Raw genomic sequence first — 16,726 nt, 5'->3', positions numbered from 1 at the left:
GCCCTTGAGGCGCCGCGGGGGGCGGCGGGTGTGCCCGGTCGCGCTCGGGGCCGCTCGCTCTCTGCCGGGCCGGGGCAGCCGGTACCGGCCGTGGTGCGTGTCGCCGAGGCCGCCCGCCGCAGCTAGGCAGCTTGTCCGGCCTGGCAGCCCCCGCAGATGACGAGAGCGGTGAGGGGCTGGCGGCGCTAGAGCCGGGCGCTGTCAGGGTTAACACGTGGGGCAGTCGGTGGGGCTGCGTGCATTCTACCGCTCTCGCCTTGTCCCGCGCTAGGAGTTGCATTAGAGGGGCTCTAAAGGAAATAGGCCTGAAGGTTAATTGCGAAGATGCTTTGCACCGTAAACACAGTGTGGCCGGCTGTTGTTCAGCACTGCTGCCTCCCCAAACCCATTAATCCGTACACTTAGAGCAAATCCCTAAGTGGATGATTAATCCATGTCACCTACGGCATAGCGATAAAAATCTGTATTTCAGGACTAAGCTTTGTCACTCTAGCGCTCAGTAGGTATCCGTGCCCTGCTTTTGGCTGGACGGAGTCAGTAGCTGAGACGGTACTGAGTTTTGCATGCAGAATAAAAAACCTGATGTTTTGAGTTTCACTAAATCGTGTTTATTCTAAGTAAAAGACTTGTTGTGTCTCATCCTCTGCCACGGGGAAGGAAATCTTGGGAGGGTGCACAGCCAGGACAGCTGACCTGAACTGACTAGAGGGATATTCCATACCACAGGACATAATGCCCAGTATAAATAAAGGCAGCTACTTGGAAATGAGGCCAATCTGGATTCAGGAAGGGAATCTGGCATTAGTCAGCGTAGAGTGAGCAACTGTATTGTGCAGCACTTGTTTTTCTTCCCCTTTTTATTATTCTTATTATTTATTGCTTTTTTTTTCTATTATTAAACTCATCTTAAACAATGAGTTTTTACTTTTGATTCTCTGCCTCATTCTACTGGGGCAGGGTGGGAACAAGCAGCTTCATGGTGCTTAGTTGCCAGCTGGGCTTAAGCACACAGTTGCTAGGATATACAAATAAGACCACTGCTCCAGTAAAACTTCACTAGAGTTATCCTTAACTAGTGATGCTAACTGTACCCCTAAGTACAGCCAGGAATTGCATTGTTCAGGAGGTGTGCATGATTTGGTTGCATGTTAGTACCACATGAGCTCAGACAAACAGAGCAGCATCACTGCTGATGGACCTTGAAAAAAATAGCCCAGTTTTTCTTCTTAAGAATATAGTATTTTTTAATCTTGTGCTTCAGTGAGTGATGACTCCATTCCAATATATTTATTTTCTTCATGCCATTCCCAAAAGCTAACCAAAGGGAAAGCAGTACTTATGTTTACCCGAGAAAGTTTTGCTACTTTAGTCATTATAGTGGCACAGATGCAACTGGACTGAGAAGTCCCTCTCTGGAACTGTTATTCCATGATAATGCCATTCCAGTCAGAGATCAAGTCCTTGGAAGAGGCTGAGAAAGCACTCAGTCTCTTATCAAGGGTAAGAGAAGGGTAGCCCAACAATTACTTTGTATCATGTAAAAACATTCCATACTGCATCCCAGACTTGATGCCTTCATCTCTCAGCTCCTCTTCCCCCCCCTCTTTCCCTTACCTGACATATCACTATTTTCTGTCTGGTAATAGGACTGCATGGACCCTGTTGTGGAAATACAACCTAAGTGCTCTTGAGCTGTCTCTGACAGAAGAGCCTGCATGTTCCACACTGTACCCCACTGATCTGTGATAACCCATGACTGCTTGGAAAAATCTTCCTTCAGTTTAATGACAAAGAAAACCTTGGCAGTTTTTCTATCACTCTGCCAAGTGAAGAAGTCTGACTTACAGTTTCAAATGAAAACCTATTTAAATAGTGCCAATCTAGTACTTTGTGGGGAGAGGTAAAAAAACCCAACACACCAGAAAACCAACATGTTTCCCCAAAAATACTTTTTAAATGCTTAGATACATCATAAGCACAGTCACACCAATTTGCATCAAAGAAAACCAACGCAAACAGGTAGCGAGTGGCACGTACTGACATACCGATGTCACATCCCTTCCAAGCTGGTGTCATTATTATTCCCACCTTTGCAGCCTGATGCCCAGATTGTTCATGGACTGCCATCTGGTTGGCACAGTCACCTTTGATCCTTCTCCATTCTTCCCTATTCTACATTCAGTGTTCGCTGATATGTCAGAAAGCTTGTTCTGAGACTGAGGCACGGCCCACATTAATTTTGTCCTGTGACAGAGCAGTAGTTTTGCCCTAATACTTTATTTTGCCTGGGGAGGGACTGGTCTTTACCTTCTAAAGTGCTTTTTACACACACCACACAGCACAGTGGTGTTACAGCCTTATCCACAGAGCTGGATGTGGCAGCGTGGTGAACAACAGTGGTGGTGGTGGTCTGCAGCTTCCAGCAGGAAGCTGCTCTAATGAGTTTTACATACCTGCAACAGGTAGCAAAAGAACTAATACAGTTTAAGGAAGTGGTCTGTTAACAATGCAAGAAAAAGAAAAGTCACTCTTCTAAAATCAAAAATAGCTCTCAGAAAGAATGAATCTCAAAAATAGACCTAGAGAAGAACAGCCAGACACAGCAGGAATTCCCTCCAAAAGACAGACCATCGTTATTTCCATTCAACAGTGGAATGTTGAATTATCTGTCATTGTAAAGTCAGGAGCTTTTGTTGGACACCTCTGCATGGGGAGTAGCCTCTTTTTTTCACTTGGATGTCTCCAAACATCCAATCTAAGCTCATCAAATCACCTGTGTCAGAAATCAAATTCATACAGTCTGCTTGAGGTCAGTTTAAAGTCCTCCCACAGGTTTTACCATATCAATTTGACAAAGTACAAAAGTACATCCTTGATTGTTGAAGGATGTGTTTTGAGACCCTGCTTTTTTGCCTTTTTTTTTTTTTTTTTGTGGGAAAGCAATCACCATCATCTCTGTAGTTTCTGTGGATTGTTTCCCTCTATTAAATTCCATGGCTGGTTGGATCAAAAGACCATCCTCATTCATTCTGTAGTCTTCTATTACTTTCTCCCTTCTCAGTTTCTGTATTCTGCCAGCTGACACAGCTCCTCTGGCAGCTCCATGCAAATGGGCTAATAAAGAAAAAGAAACAGAAAAGAAATCAAATCAATAATATGAAATAGCATACTATAGTTTTGTTAGAACCAGGGACGAGGTCCCTCTGTAGTTAGCCAATGGAACACAACAATCCTGCTATCACATCCAGCACAGCACCATATCTACTGCAGCTTTACCAAAAGTGCACTGGGGATATCAACTGTGCTGCACATGGGTGTGGTAATGGCTCTGTGGTACCAGAGCTCTGCGTGTGAACCGCACCTCTTAAACTAGAGGACTCTGCACTTCTAGGAAAATATTTACTTCTGTGCACCAGGTTCCCAGGCATCTGCTTCTTCGAATTCAAGTCCTAAACATGAGAACAGGTCTGGATTTCCAAGTACCTAACAACCATCAGTATGAATCCACAAGGAGGGGTACAAATATAACAGATGTAGCTGCTTTACTAGCTCTTTTCCTAGGCGTCTGCATCCACAAGAAGAACAATTACTGCTGGCAGACAGTCACACTGAAAATGCAGGAACTGCCAGGCGTTTCAGGGTGGGAAGTTTGTGTTCACTCCTCCCCCTCAGCAGGGAGGAAGATTATCAGTTTCTGAAAGACAAGGAAGAGAGAAGCTGAGGGTTTCGATAATGAAGCCCTGAGGATCAGAGGGCGCTGCTTTGCATCTGGTTTGTGGGTAAAAAGTCAGGAAGTGTCCTCCCATTGCTTAGGAGGGAGCATCCACCATTCAGAAGACTCAACTACCACTTGCAGGTGATGACACAGGCAACCACAGGAAATGTCAACATACCTTTCCAAAAACATCAGGATCAATGAGATGCCTTTCTTTTTATTTCCTTTCTTTTTATTTTTTTTTTCCTATATTTTCTTCTTCATCCTCTTCTGCCAGTACTTCATCAACAAGAATGTTGCATTATCTCTTTTGGCTGCTGTGAACCACTGGCAATACTTTGCTGTTGCTAGTAAGTCAGACACAGTCTGATCACATTATCACATTCAATGATGCAGAAGTCTCAAATCAAGCACTCCTGAGTATGTCAAAGACCACAAGGATGATCTGAGCCTAGCAGGAGCTCATTTAGTCAGAAAGTGATTCTGGTATTTTGCCACTACACATTTGAAGTTTAAATATGTATTACAAACAGATTTCAAATAAAGTAGAAGAAACTTCTATTTGTGTGATCTACCCACAAGATATAGAAACAACAGAAAATTATTAACAGTGAAATGACAGTGAAAATGGAATCTTTTGCTACCCATACTAGATTTCTGAAGCCAACTGCTTTAGAATGCAGAAAGTAATGACAACCAGTTGAGATATCAAATCAGTCTTCAAAATACCATTTGAAATACCCAGGATCAAGTTAATTCCTTGGCTAATCTTATGGAATAGATGGATTTACAAAAGGATTGTTTTCAGCAAGCTGAGAACCATTTTAAAAATTCTACAAATAGCCCAATACAAAGCAGAATTTGTACTCTCTTCCCTTTAACAAACGGTTCTTTTCTCTTGTGTCATGCCTACTTTCGCATGCATTTCTCATGGAAATTCACATGTCAAGTTCTTTTTTTTTTTCCCATGAACTAAGAACAACCCTCTTTGTTTTGACAGCTTTCCTCTAAACAGAAAAGATTTTCAAATATGACCTCCTCTCTTATATCTGTGAAGCAACTATGACCTCTTGTGGTTATCTAATCTATTCCTAAATCCTCAATAATGGGATTTAAGGCTCTGAGCCCTTAAGTAATTCCCAAAGGATTCAAGTCTGTGCTTCAGTGCTTTGTTAAACTAGGGCAAAGAAAAACAGAATTTTTTTCATGAAGATAGAGCTGCATTCTCTTTTCCTAATAAATACTTCAAGACATTAACAACTGCAAAAATGAGGAGCTAAAAGGATTTAATCATGTTAGTTTGGTCTCTTTCTTATGAATGAGGATGTTTGACCATGCACTTTTCACCCAAATTTAATACCAACAATATCTTCCACAGTTAGTGTAAGCTCTCACAAGATTATGTCATTGAGCAGACAGAAAAGCACCACACCAATACCACTGCTTGTTTGGTTTGCATGGACCTGTTCTTTCCAGCAGTGCAATAAGTGAAGCTCTTTCACCAAAAATCTCATTTCCTCCACTTTAAAAATTAACAAACAATTACAGTCTCCACCATCCAGCCACTCCAGGGTACCTGAGCATCCACTACCACTGGTTCTGTGTAACCAAAGATGAAAAACATTACTTTATTTGATTTTTCACTTTTTTTTTTTTTTAAGATAACTCTTGTGAGAATTAACGAGGATGACCGGATAACTCAGTCATGCTTTTATAGAAATAAAAATCTTTGGTGAACAAACATTACTCAAAACCAGACAGTGTATGCAAACCAGCTCAGCAGCACAGTTGATAGATCAGGAGAAAAACAGAACAAGATATGGGGACCAAACACTCTCACCAAAACAAAGCAACTCTGTCAGCTCCAGGTACCAGCACTTTACTCCTGCCTGTTGCTCTTCATATCCTCACACATGTACCAGCCCCTGTTGAGCCCAGTGGTTCTCAGTCTCTGAGCAGAGTGAACAGAAGGTGCAGGTGACTGTGCTCGTGCCTTAAGAGCTGCAACTCACCATCCACTAGGCAGGCATGGGCTGGGTTCTGCTACTGAGCTAACAGGAAATGGAGCTGGGTGCACACAGACACCAGCACTGCTGCACACTGAACAAGCTATGCCGCATAAAGCGGGCAGTACAGCTGCAGAAAAAGAAGCTTCTGGTACCTGGGTACTCCAGAATTTGTCCATTAGAGCCCTAGATCCAATCAGTAGCCAGAGAAATAATCAAAGACATACCTACCTTTGTGCTCACAAAGTGATCTCCAGACCCAGTCCAATAAGCATTTAAATAAATTCTTAGGTCAGACATCAAGTTATCCATTAGAGATGAGTGGAGCAGCAGAAGGTACTTGGCTTTCAGAACAAGTGCTTTAGGCAGAGAAGCTAGGAAGGGTCTCAAGGACCATATATCAAGATTCTCCTGTGTATCCCAGTGCAGATGAAACCAGTTATTGTTGTGGTTTAATCCCAGCCACAAATTAAATCTCATGCCAGCTGTAAGGTCACTACCCTCAACCCCCATCAGGGTAGGGAGGAGAACTGGAAACAAAAGTTAAACCTTGTGGGTTGAGATAAAAATAGTTTAATAAGTCAAAAAAAAAAAAAGCTAATAATATAATGATAAGTGGAGGGAGAGAGAAAAACAAAATCCAAGAGAAAAAGTGATGCACAATCATTGAGCAGCAATCAGCTCCCTTCTAGGTAACTCCTCTGGTTTAAATACTGGGCATGGCATTCTATGGTATGGATATCTCTTTGGCCAGTTTGGATCACCTGTCCTGGCCACACTCCCACCTTTTTGTGCAGCTCCTCATGGCAGAGCATGGAAAATCTTAAAGCCCTCAGCTTAGGGTAAGCACTACTGAATAAGAACCAAATGAGTGTGTTGTCAACGCTGTTCTCATAGTGAATCCAAAAACCACAGCGCTGTACCAGTTACTAAGAAGAAAATGTACTCTGTCCCAAGACAGTTACTTAAGTTGAAAAATATTTAAGAAAGCTTTTCATCATAGACTTCTGCAGTTTACAACACATTTCTTCATGTTGATCTTTATTTTCAGTGCAACTGAATGCTTTCAGCGTCTAAGGCCATCTGTGTACAAGCCTGTGTTGGTTAGAAAAGCAGAAATTTGGAAGGAGGGATTGCTTCCTTAAAAAAAAAAAAAACAAACAAAACAAAAAACAAACCAGCAAAAAACCCAACCAACAAAAACATGAACCAAAAACCAACACACACCTACTCCAGCATTTAATGCTAGATTCTTTCTCATCTGTCTCTGAAACTACACTGGATTCCTAAGAGCTGAAATAAAAGACCTATAGACAAAAAAACCACCTCCCATGAAGGGAGCTAGAGAAGCAGCTAGGGATAGTAACATGATCAGCAGTCAAAACCAGAAGAACATGAAAATAAGCCCCAATTAAACAGCATGACCATGATACCCTGGGCAAAACTGCACTATGGAGTTGTTTACACTGGTATATTTATTGCATGCACATTACATGGTCATTTTCCACGTTTAGTCTTCAGGGCAATGGGATGATTTGGTCTGGTAATAAGGAAAGCATGTTGTCATTTGGCTTAGGTTTGCAGTACAGAATTCTCAAAACAGAAATTTTGAGAGACACTATTGGAATTCTAAAACTTAGATAAAAATAAAGCTGTGTTCGAATTAGAGGTTTCACTGAGTAGCTTTTATAGCAATATCAAATAACATTTAATTCAGGCTTTTGAAAAAGATTTTAAGTCTATGAACAGGCAGCCCAAACCCACTTATATTTACTGAGGAAGTAAAAAGACCAGAATGAAGGGATAAAAAAATGCTCTTGTAGGAAAGAGGTTGTTCCTATTTGGTAAAAAATCTTGCCTATATAGTGAGGTCTCATTAAGTATCTGATATCCTTATTTAATAGCTTCTTTGGAAATCTTCTCACCCCATCACAACCCCTCTCCAGAACAAAAAAGCAAGGTCATGTGATTAAAAATCCTAGAAAAATGATAGAATCATTTAGCTTGGAAACACCTCAAAGACCATCAAGTCCACCACTAAACCACATCCCTAAATGCCACATCCACACATCTTTAGGGGTGGTGACTACACCACTTTCTCAGACAGCCTGCTCCAATGCCTGACCACCCTTTCAGCGAAGCAGCTTTTCTTCATATCCAATCTAAACCTCCCCTGGCACAACCTGAGTCCATTTCCTCTTGTCCTGTTGCTTGTTACCAGAGGAAAGAGACCAATCCCACCTCACTACAGGTACATGTAGAGAGCAATAAGGTGCCCTCTGAGCTTCCTTTCTTCACACTAAACAAGCCCAGGTCCCCAGCTGCTCCTCATAGCACTTGTGCTCCAGACCCTTCACCAGCTCCATTGCCTTTCTCTGGACATGCTGCAGCACCTCAGTGCTGTTCTTGTAGTGAGGGGTCCAAAACTGACTGCAGGGTTTGTGCCATGACATCACCAGTGCTGAGTACAGGGGCACAATCAATGCCCTGGTCCTGCTGGTCACATCCTTTCTGGATTTTAGTAAGGCTTTTGATACTGCCCCTCAGAGCATCCTTCTGGACAAGTTGCCCAACTGTGGAATAAGCAGGTCCATGGTGTTCTGGGTGAAAAACTGGCTGAAGGACAGAGCTCAAAGGGTTCTAGTGAATGGAGCTACATCTATCTAGCTGGCAACTGGCACCAGTTGAGGGATACCATTGGTATTCCTTGCGGTTCAATTCCAGAGCCTGTTTTGTTCAGTATATTTATCAACAATCTGGATGTAGGAGTTGAATGTACCGTTAGGAAGTTTGCTGATGGTACCAAGCCAGGAGGTGTTGCTGACTCTTGAGGGACAAGAGGCCTTGGAGAGGGATCTACATAGTTAGGAGCATTGGGCTATAATTAATGGGATGAAATTTTCCAAGTTGAAATGCCAGATTCTGCATCTAGGATGGAATAACATTGGACACAAGTATATATAGTGAGAGTGGCTGGAAAACAGCCCTGCAGACAGGGATCTGATTGCCAGCAGGCTCAGTGGGAGTCAGCAGTGTTCCCTGGCATCTTGGGATGCATCAAACACAGCATCACCAGCTGGTCAGTGGAGATGAAGGTGCTAAGCTCTTCTCTCTGGTATCCAGTGACAGGACATGTGGGAATGGTTCAAAGCTGCACCAGGGAAGGTTTAGTCTGGATATTAGGAAGAATTTCTTGGCTGAGAGAGTGGTCAGACACTGGAACCAGCTTCCTAGGGAGGTGGTTGATGCTTCAAGCCTAACAGTATTTAAGAGGAATTTTGACAATGTCCTTAATACCAGGCTTTGACTTGGCCAGCCATGAAATGGTCAGGCAGTTGGATTACATGCTCACTATAGGTCCCTTCCATATGAAACAGTCTCTTTTATCAAGCTTATGTTCCCCAAATCTTAAAAGTTCTTAACCCATCAAGTTTTCCCTTGCTTGTTCCCATCTGAAAGATGAACAAAACCAAGGGAAATAGAGAATGATAAATTGGCTGCTGAACTGCACAAGGATTATTTCATTCTAATAGTGCTGTCAATAAAAGTTCCCTTTTCCCCCATTTGACTTAGGATTCATTTTAAGCAATTTGCTCTGTTGAAACTAGGTTTCAGAATTCGTCAAAAATATTAACATATCCAGAACATTTTCCCACCCAAGTTATATATAGCCTGTATTGTACAACCTTTGTGGTTCTTCAAAACCTGAATTTCAAATGAGCTATTAGGAAATACCAGCATAAGCACTGATGCCAACTAATGCTTGCGCCTGTCTATCAAGGCAGTGTTACAAAATGTCCTTAACTACAGCAATTTAATCACTGCTTACTGCCTTGCTCTTAAAAAAGAACCTCACAGAAACATCTCAAGATGGGCAAAGGACAGCTCACCACTGAGTCTTCAGAAGGGGCCTCATTGAATCACTCACTGAAGTCACCTGCTGTCTGCACTTCATGGTGGCATCTCACTGGAAGGTATCTTCACCTGTAAAGTGCAGACATGGTACAGAAGGAAGCCACAAGTTGTCACTGAGAACTGCAGAACAGTTGCAGAGCATCAGCAGCCTGTAATGGAAGGGATCAATAGCCATGACCAATGTCCATTAATCCAAGGCAAAGAATGTGGAGGTTTGACAGTGGGGTTGCATATAAGAAGTAAAATATGTTACAAGCAAATTAATCACCATTCTGACTGCATGCAGTGCAGAGCTAGCAATCTGACTCCTTAAAGCTGTTATGTAAAAGGGTAGGTTAGGTTTTAAGAATGACTTATATAAGTTTTATGTTGTATTTGTCTATGTCTCCTTCTAGCCCAGTACTCTTAGTATCAGAAGAGAGTAAACATACAGTGATACTTTCCCAGGATACTTACAGTTTTATACCTTTTATCCAAAACCTAAAATAATGATTCAAGATAAGGAAAATATGGTGAAAGAATAGCTAAGTTGTCAAACCTTTTGCCTATAAACTGATTTTGCCATTATGACTCATCTCTGACAACACATAGAGCCAGAAGGAAAGCAGGCAACAGAATAGCATGGTGTTGGCTTGTTTCTATTCCTGCTTTCGTCCTTTTTACCTGCTTGCATGATCTGTGGAATCAGATAGCAGCAGTGAGTTCTTCGCTTGTGCACTTTATGGTTAAACCTTGACTCATGGACTTTTGTCTTATGGAAAGTCTCTCTTAAGCTGTCAAATTTTCTGTATTTTTTTCAGCACACACCTTTAAGAAGAAGTGCAGTGTTTGTTTTGGTAGTACACAGACATGCAACCCACATTTTGCAAAGGCAGGAGTTTCAAAGTGTGAGGATGCTCAGAAAGCAAAGTTAGGGATGTAAGCACTGACAACAGCCAGTTGCCTGCTCACTATGCAGCTCTTTAGGCTGCTAGAGCCCAAGAGGTACACAACCCCTGCTCCCACGGAAGTCAAATGTAAAATAGCAGTATCACACTTCCATAAACTTTATTAAAAGTTACTTCAACAGGTAATTTTTTAAGTATTATAAGAGCATCAGAACACTGCTACACTCTGAATAGTGTGTTAATTATATTAGTTTACTTATTGTAAGGAATAAACTGTTGCAGCCACTGGATAAAACCGGGGATAACATTTTTCAAATTATGCAGGCAGGATTCCATGTAAGCCAGAGTTCTTAATTCCACTGCTGCCTTTTAATGCAGAGTCTCACTTGTGCACCCAGCCTGTTCCCATTTTAACAACACTGAGAAGCTGTCTCTAGGAAGTGCTTCACAAAAAGCATCTGTGAGAATTTGCTCAGAAGTACCTCCCAGTTATTCTTCCAGCAGTACAGAGTAGAAGACAAGATAACTTAATTTCACAGAATCGGGTACATTACAGAGTACCCAAAACCAGACTCTGTCAGTCCCTTACTTCCATGAGAAGTAGGACTGAGGCCAAGGAATCAGAGTAATTGACTCTCTGAGCACAGAGAGCTATCAGTGCGAGGAAGGCAGGCACGGCAGCTCATACCGAGACAACAGAACAATGAGTGCAACTCTGTGTACCTTGGATCCTGCTGTGGGCAGCCCTGGTTAATCATTGCCACTGGTTCTGTTACATATTCCAGCCAGTATCTTAGGGAGTGCTTTGGGTGGGGATTTTCAGTTCTACCTTTTTCATACAGTCAAGACTTAACAATGACTGATATTTGATCTTAATGAAATAATATAATTTTTAGGGGCAAAAGGCCCCTAAAAATTCTAAGATTAGAATGTAACTGAGAGAAATCTGTGCCACAGAAAGCTTGCTACATAGCCCATGTTTGGGATTTGAGGATTTCCTACAGGCAGTCATACCTATGACATGAGAAGTTAGTATATATGCAAGCACAAGTCAACTATGTATAACATATCCATGCCCATTATGAAGGATCATAGCCATAGCAGATGGTTCCCACTGCTGGATGCCTCTATTTGAATTTGTTTCTGCACTTGTGCAAGGGGCAGAAAGAACAAAGAACATAATGCACAAGCTGACCTGGCTACTGCTTAAGTCACAGTAGCCTCAGGTTGTTCCAAGTTTGATCAAGAACAGCAAAAGCATCTTTAAAAAAAAAAAAAACACATTAAACCTGCTGCTATTTTTGGGTAGTAACTACCTTTTAAAATGGGTCTGCACAAGATTCTAACTATCAGCCTTGCCTGAAGTTTCTTTCTAGCTAGAGCAACATTCTTTCTAGCCAGAACATTCACGTGGTTCAACAACTGTCACATCCTAGTAGTGCTGACCTTCTCTGAGAGAATGCCCTAAAGTTTCTCTTAGTTAAACTTTTGTTCTCAAACAGAATACTTTTAAAGGGCACCTATGTATCCAAGGCCCTGAAGGACACTGTACTGGTGAAAGAGACAGTCTGAGACACAGCAGCAGCCATGCATGACTTCAAGCATGAACAGTCTGATTTAAATGACTACAGTCTAGAGCATGACCCCAACTCTGTTATTTGACAAAAACCCTGTCTAAGAGTGAACTGCAGCACTAGTCTTTTTCATTATGATGCACAATGAAACAAAAAGGTTTCAGATTTAAATATTACATGCACTAAAAACAGAATGCACCCTAATTTCCAGGCTTAGCTAGGGAAGGGAAACGACAAAACTAACAGACCAATCACATCAACCCTTGCAATTTTTATTTTTTCTTTTTTTTACACTCATACTTTGGTATTTGAATTGTTAAATATAAAAGTGAACAGACAGTGAAATAGCTGAAACACTTAACAGCTCAGCTGTGGAGAATATACAAACAGCAGACTATTGTAAAATGATCAAAGTATATATTTTATCTGAAAGGAGACGAGGATGTCCTCTCCCTGGAATTGTTCAAGGCTACAGCCCAACAGGTACACAACCCGTGTTGGGGGTATGCAACCAAAGCTGCTGGGTGGAGCTCTAAGCAACCTGGTCTAATACAAAGTGTCTCTAGAACTAGTGATCTCTAAGGTCCCTTCCAACCCAAACCATTCTATGACTCTGTTTTCTCTCCCACTATCCAGGTAAAAGCAGGTGCCTGTTCTTCAGCCGATACAGGCCTTGCACTCTTGTCACCATTCTCTGAGAACAGAATGAGCTGATTTTGGATCTGTGCCTGTATAAGTACACACCTGCATATGCATCAGAGCAGGACCCACACAACCAGATCAGCACCTGACAGCCACCACAAACCTAAAGGGCAATCGTTGTTGCAGCACATGGCACAGCTGAGACAGCCACAATACACAATGTATCACCATACAATTTCAGAAGGCATCAATCATTTGCCCATACAGAGCATCACCATACTACATCAGAAGGCTACAAGCATCTGCCCTTCTTGTTCTTCAGCCCAGCCTTTTATACCCCTGATGTTGATGCAGTGCAGCTGTGTGCCCTCTGTTCCCTTTGGTGATGGGTCAGTGCCCCTGGGCACTCCATGGCTCATCGCTGTCAGTGCTGCTCACCTGCTGCTCACATCTGTAGCCCATGGGGGATGAGGCTCTGCTGCAGCCCCACTCCCAATTACCACAAACTGTGTCCCTACAAACAGACTTACTGAGCTTTGAGTTATATATCACACCATGTACATTTCGTGAACAAATGTAAGATTAAAATAGTCACCAAGAGGAATGCTCACTGGCTGAAGCACTTTGATTTCTCCAAAAGATCAGTGGTGCTGCTTAGCCACTTTTACAGTTGGTGAGAGCTACAGGATAAACATTTTAAAAAGCAGGCTGGTTTCCTTCCAATGTCTGCAGATAACAAGCTCTGTACCTACCTTTCTGTTACCATTGTTCTCTCAGAATACATCTTGTTCTGATACTGACAAACCAAGAGATAACAATCTCTGGGAAGAACGTTGTCTGACAAAGACTAAGCACACTGCTTGGCTAATATCCACATTACCTCAGAAGGAATATTTTGAGCTATCTGAAGCCCTGAGATGGCTTTCTAAGGAAACATAGGGAGAATTCCATGGGCCACAGTCTACTTGGTTCTATGCCTGCTTGTTTGTTCCTTCAACAGCCTAAAGTGCATCTCAGCAAGCAAGACAAACAAACCTAACACAGAAGTCAAAACATTATTAAAATGTCCATGCTGGTGCAATGTGAAAGAGAAATATTTCAGGCAATACCCTCTGCCTCTGTTCAGAAAATGAACTGCTGCATATGAAGCAACTCCTTAATTCAGTGTGTGTGGTTCTTACAGAAGATCCTGAAGCTAGCCAACAATAAGCTTATTTTCCATAAAAAAGTCCTTATCTCAGATAAAATTTCACATTTATTCTGAAAATATAAGGTGAAAGCAGAACCTGAACAGATGTTCACTGCAAAGATCAGCAACACTCTTAAAGTAAACTGCAGTTCAAGGCACAAAGAATAAAGTACCTGACTAGATGCAAATTAAATAGCTGTAAGTTTTTACCCTGAATCAATAATATTTGATCCATTAGTTAGGTAGTGTAATTGGAGAGCAATTATACAAGCTCACCAATATGAAAAAAAAAAGTTGTATCACTGAAACTTACTGTAGTCAAATAGAAGTTACTAAAACAATAAAAAGCGGTAACATCACAGGACCATAAGAAGAAATATAATATTTGAATAAACTATTCAAGTGTGGTCTTGTGAGAAGACTTAAAGTAAAACCATCTTGGAGCATGGGTCTGTAGGAGTTTGAAATATATTTTTACTAGCTTTCTGAAGGCACACTTATAAATGTTTTGAGAGCATCTATATAACGCTAACTTTCCTGTAAAATTGTTCTGGAACCATTCCACCATAGGTGAAATGCTCATAGGAAATTCTCCCTGAAACCACAAGGAAACAAACCAAGGAAATTCTTCTACCTAGGAACACTACTGGAAAACAAGAAAGAAGAACAAAATCAAAACCAACCAACCAAAACCAAACCAAACAAACAAAAATAAAAAAAGAGAGAGAAAAATGTGAGAGAGAAGAATTGTAAACAATGCCTTGGAGGAACCTTTTACCTTGGAAGAAGCCTTATACCCACCACCTTGTTCACCTTTTCAGAGCTGAGGAAAACAAACTTGGAACAACTGAGTTTGAAAATCAGAATTATAGTCAATGTGAATTGTGGTTCCCCCAGCAAGCACTGCCCATCCCATCTCCTTCTGTGAAAGGAAGGAAGCATTTCACTATACTTAAAAAGCATTGCTGTTCCCTTCCCTGAATCTGTTTAATTTAATGACAGAAGCAATTTATATTCTAGTACTGAAAAGCAACTTTTGGGCACTCGTTAAAGACTAGTCAAGTCTAATGACTTAAGCATCCCATCAGAAACAAAGTCAGCATTGAACTATAACTAATTAATTTACAGACTATTACATACAGAATAAAGCAAGTACATAAAAAAAGGCAGAATGAATTAAGTTAATCACTTGGTAAGTCCAGTAGATGCCTTCTAGCTAGTTGCCCCTCAGCACTTTGCTCCTATCCCTGAGGCAAAGCAGATGGCAATAGAAATGCACAGGACCTTTATACATTAGAAATGTTTTTCTTAAATATTCCCATATTTATGCCATTAGTGAAGGAGGCTCAGATAAACAGATCATTCAATAGAGATGTTTTTGCCTATGTGAATAAAAGTAAGACCAAGTTAACATGACCTTTAAGCATTTTAACTTCTCAGCACAGTCCATAAGGGAAAGTCTTGCACGTGTACAACAACATATCAAATGAACTTGCCTTCAGGATGTAAACAGGGGGCACTCTTATCTCAACTGAATACTTTGGAGGAGTTACTTTCATTAGCAGTCTCATTGGTCATTAACCACTGTTATTTAACCAGTAAGCTTTAATTCAATACAGTCCCAAGACCTTCCCAAAGTGAGCTGTTATTATTATTATTATTTCACTTATAGATAATTGGGGAACAAAAGCTGTTTGATTATACATCATTTTAATTCCTACTGATTTTAGGAGAAAAAATGAAACCAAGTAATTCAGATGTGAACCAAAAAGGAATTAAATTGCTGAACTATTGGTGGGCACAACCCCCCTGCCCCAAAATGCAGTAAGCAAACCTCACCATTGACTATTCCATGACCAAAAATTATCCTTAATCCTGGAGCGCTTCTGCTGGTTTCCAAGTTCTTCACTGACACGAAGGAGGGAAAAAAATAGACATACATCAGGTTCCACCCTTTGAGGTGGGAGCTTATCATTACCACTGACCTGCTGGAAAGCAGCTCTGCAGAGAAAGACCTGGGGGTCCTGGTGGGCAGCAAGCCATGGGCCAGCCGTGTCCTTGTGGCCAAGAAGGCTAATGGTGTCCTGTGCTCTAGGAAGAGCACGGCCAGCAGCTCGAGGGGGTTGATTCTGCTCCTCTACTCAGCCCTGGTGAGACTGTATCAGAAGTGGTGTGTTAGTTCTTGGTTCCTCAATACAAGGGAGATGTGGAGCTCCTGGAGCAACCAGTGGAGTGCAATAAGGATGAATGATCAGCTGGACGATAGGCTGAGGGAGTGGGCCTGTTTGGCCTCAAGAACAGATGATTGAGTGTGGACTTCTTCAATGTCTATCAGTATCTGAAGGAAGGTGGAGCCAGGCTCTCATCAGTGGTGCTAAGCAACAGGGCAAGAGGCAATGGGCAGAAATGGATGCACAGAAGTTCCACCTGAACATGAGGAAAAACTCTCTTGTGTGGGTGACCATGCACTGGATCAGGTGCCCAGAGAGGTTGTGGAGCCTCCCTCACAGGAGATACTCAAGAGTCATCCGGATGGGATCCTGTGCCAAGTGCTGCTTGAGCAGGGAGCTTGGACCAGTTGACCCATTGCAGTCCCTTCCATCCTCCCCCGTTCTGTGATTCTGCGATTTGCAAAACAAAGCAAGACCGCAGGACCGGGACCCACTATCAACTTGGAAAAGAAAGAACAACGCAGTGACTTCAGCCGGCCGCTCTCGCTGCGCACAGGAGCTTCCCACACGCCTGCGCGCGGGGTCCGGGGGCGGCTGCCGGGCGTGTGAGGGGCGGGCGGCGGCGGG

The 16,726-nt window shown here is 42.1% G+C and overlaps 1 long non-coding RNA gene across 1 annotated transcript; it reads right to left on the bottom strand.

Annotated features, from left to right (window-relative positions):
- Positions 1 to 1,356: 1,356 nt before the first annotated feature.
- Positions 1,357 to 16,668, bottom strand: LOC135448479 (uncharacterized). Its single transcript, XR_010440468.1, has 3 exons — positions 15,768 to 16,668; positions 9,612 to 9,705; positions 1,357 to 3,114 (listed from the first exon to the last, which is right to left on the bottom strand). It is a non-coding gene; the product is annotated as an uncharacterized LOC135448479 (long non-coding RNA).
- Between the last annotated feature and the right edge of the window lie 58 nt (positions 16,669 to 16,726).

The sequence above is a fragment of the Zonotrichia leucophrys genome, chromosome 5 (assembly GCF_028769735.1).
Source record: "Zonotrichia leucophrys gambelii isolate GWCS_2022_RI chromosome 5, RI_Zleu_2.0, whole genome shotgun sequence".
In the NCBI taxonomy this organism is placed as follows: Eukaryota; Metazoa; Chordata; class Aves; order Passeriformes; family Passerellidae; genus Zonotrichia; species Zonotrichia leucophrys.
The sequence above is the reverse complement of the archived record's forward strand: the minus strand, read 5'-3'. Positions and strand labels throughout refer to the sequence as shown.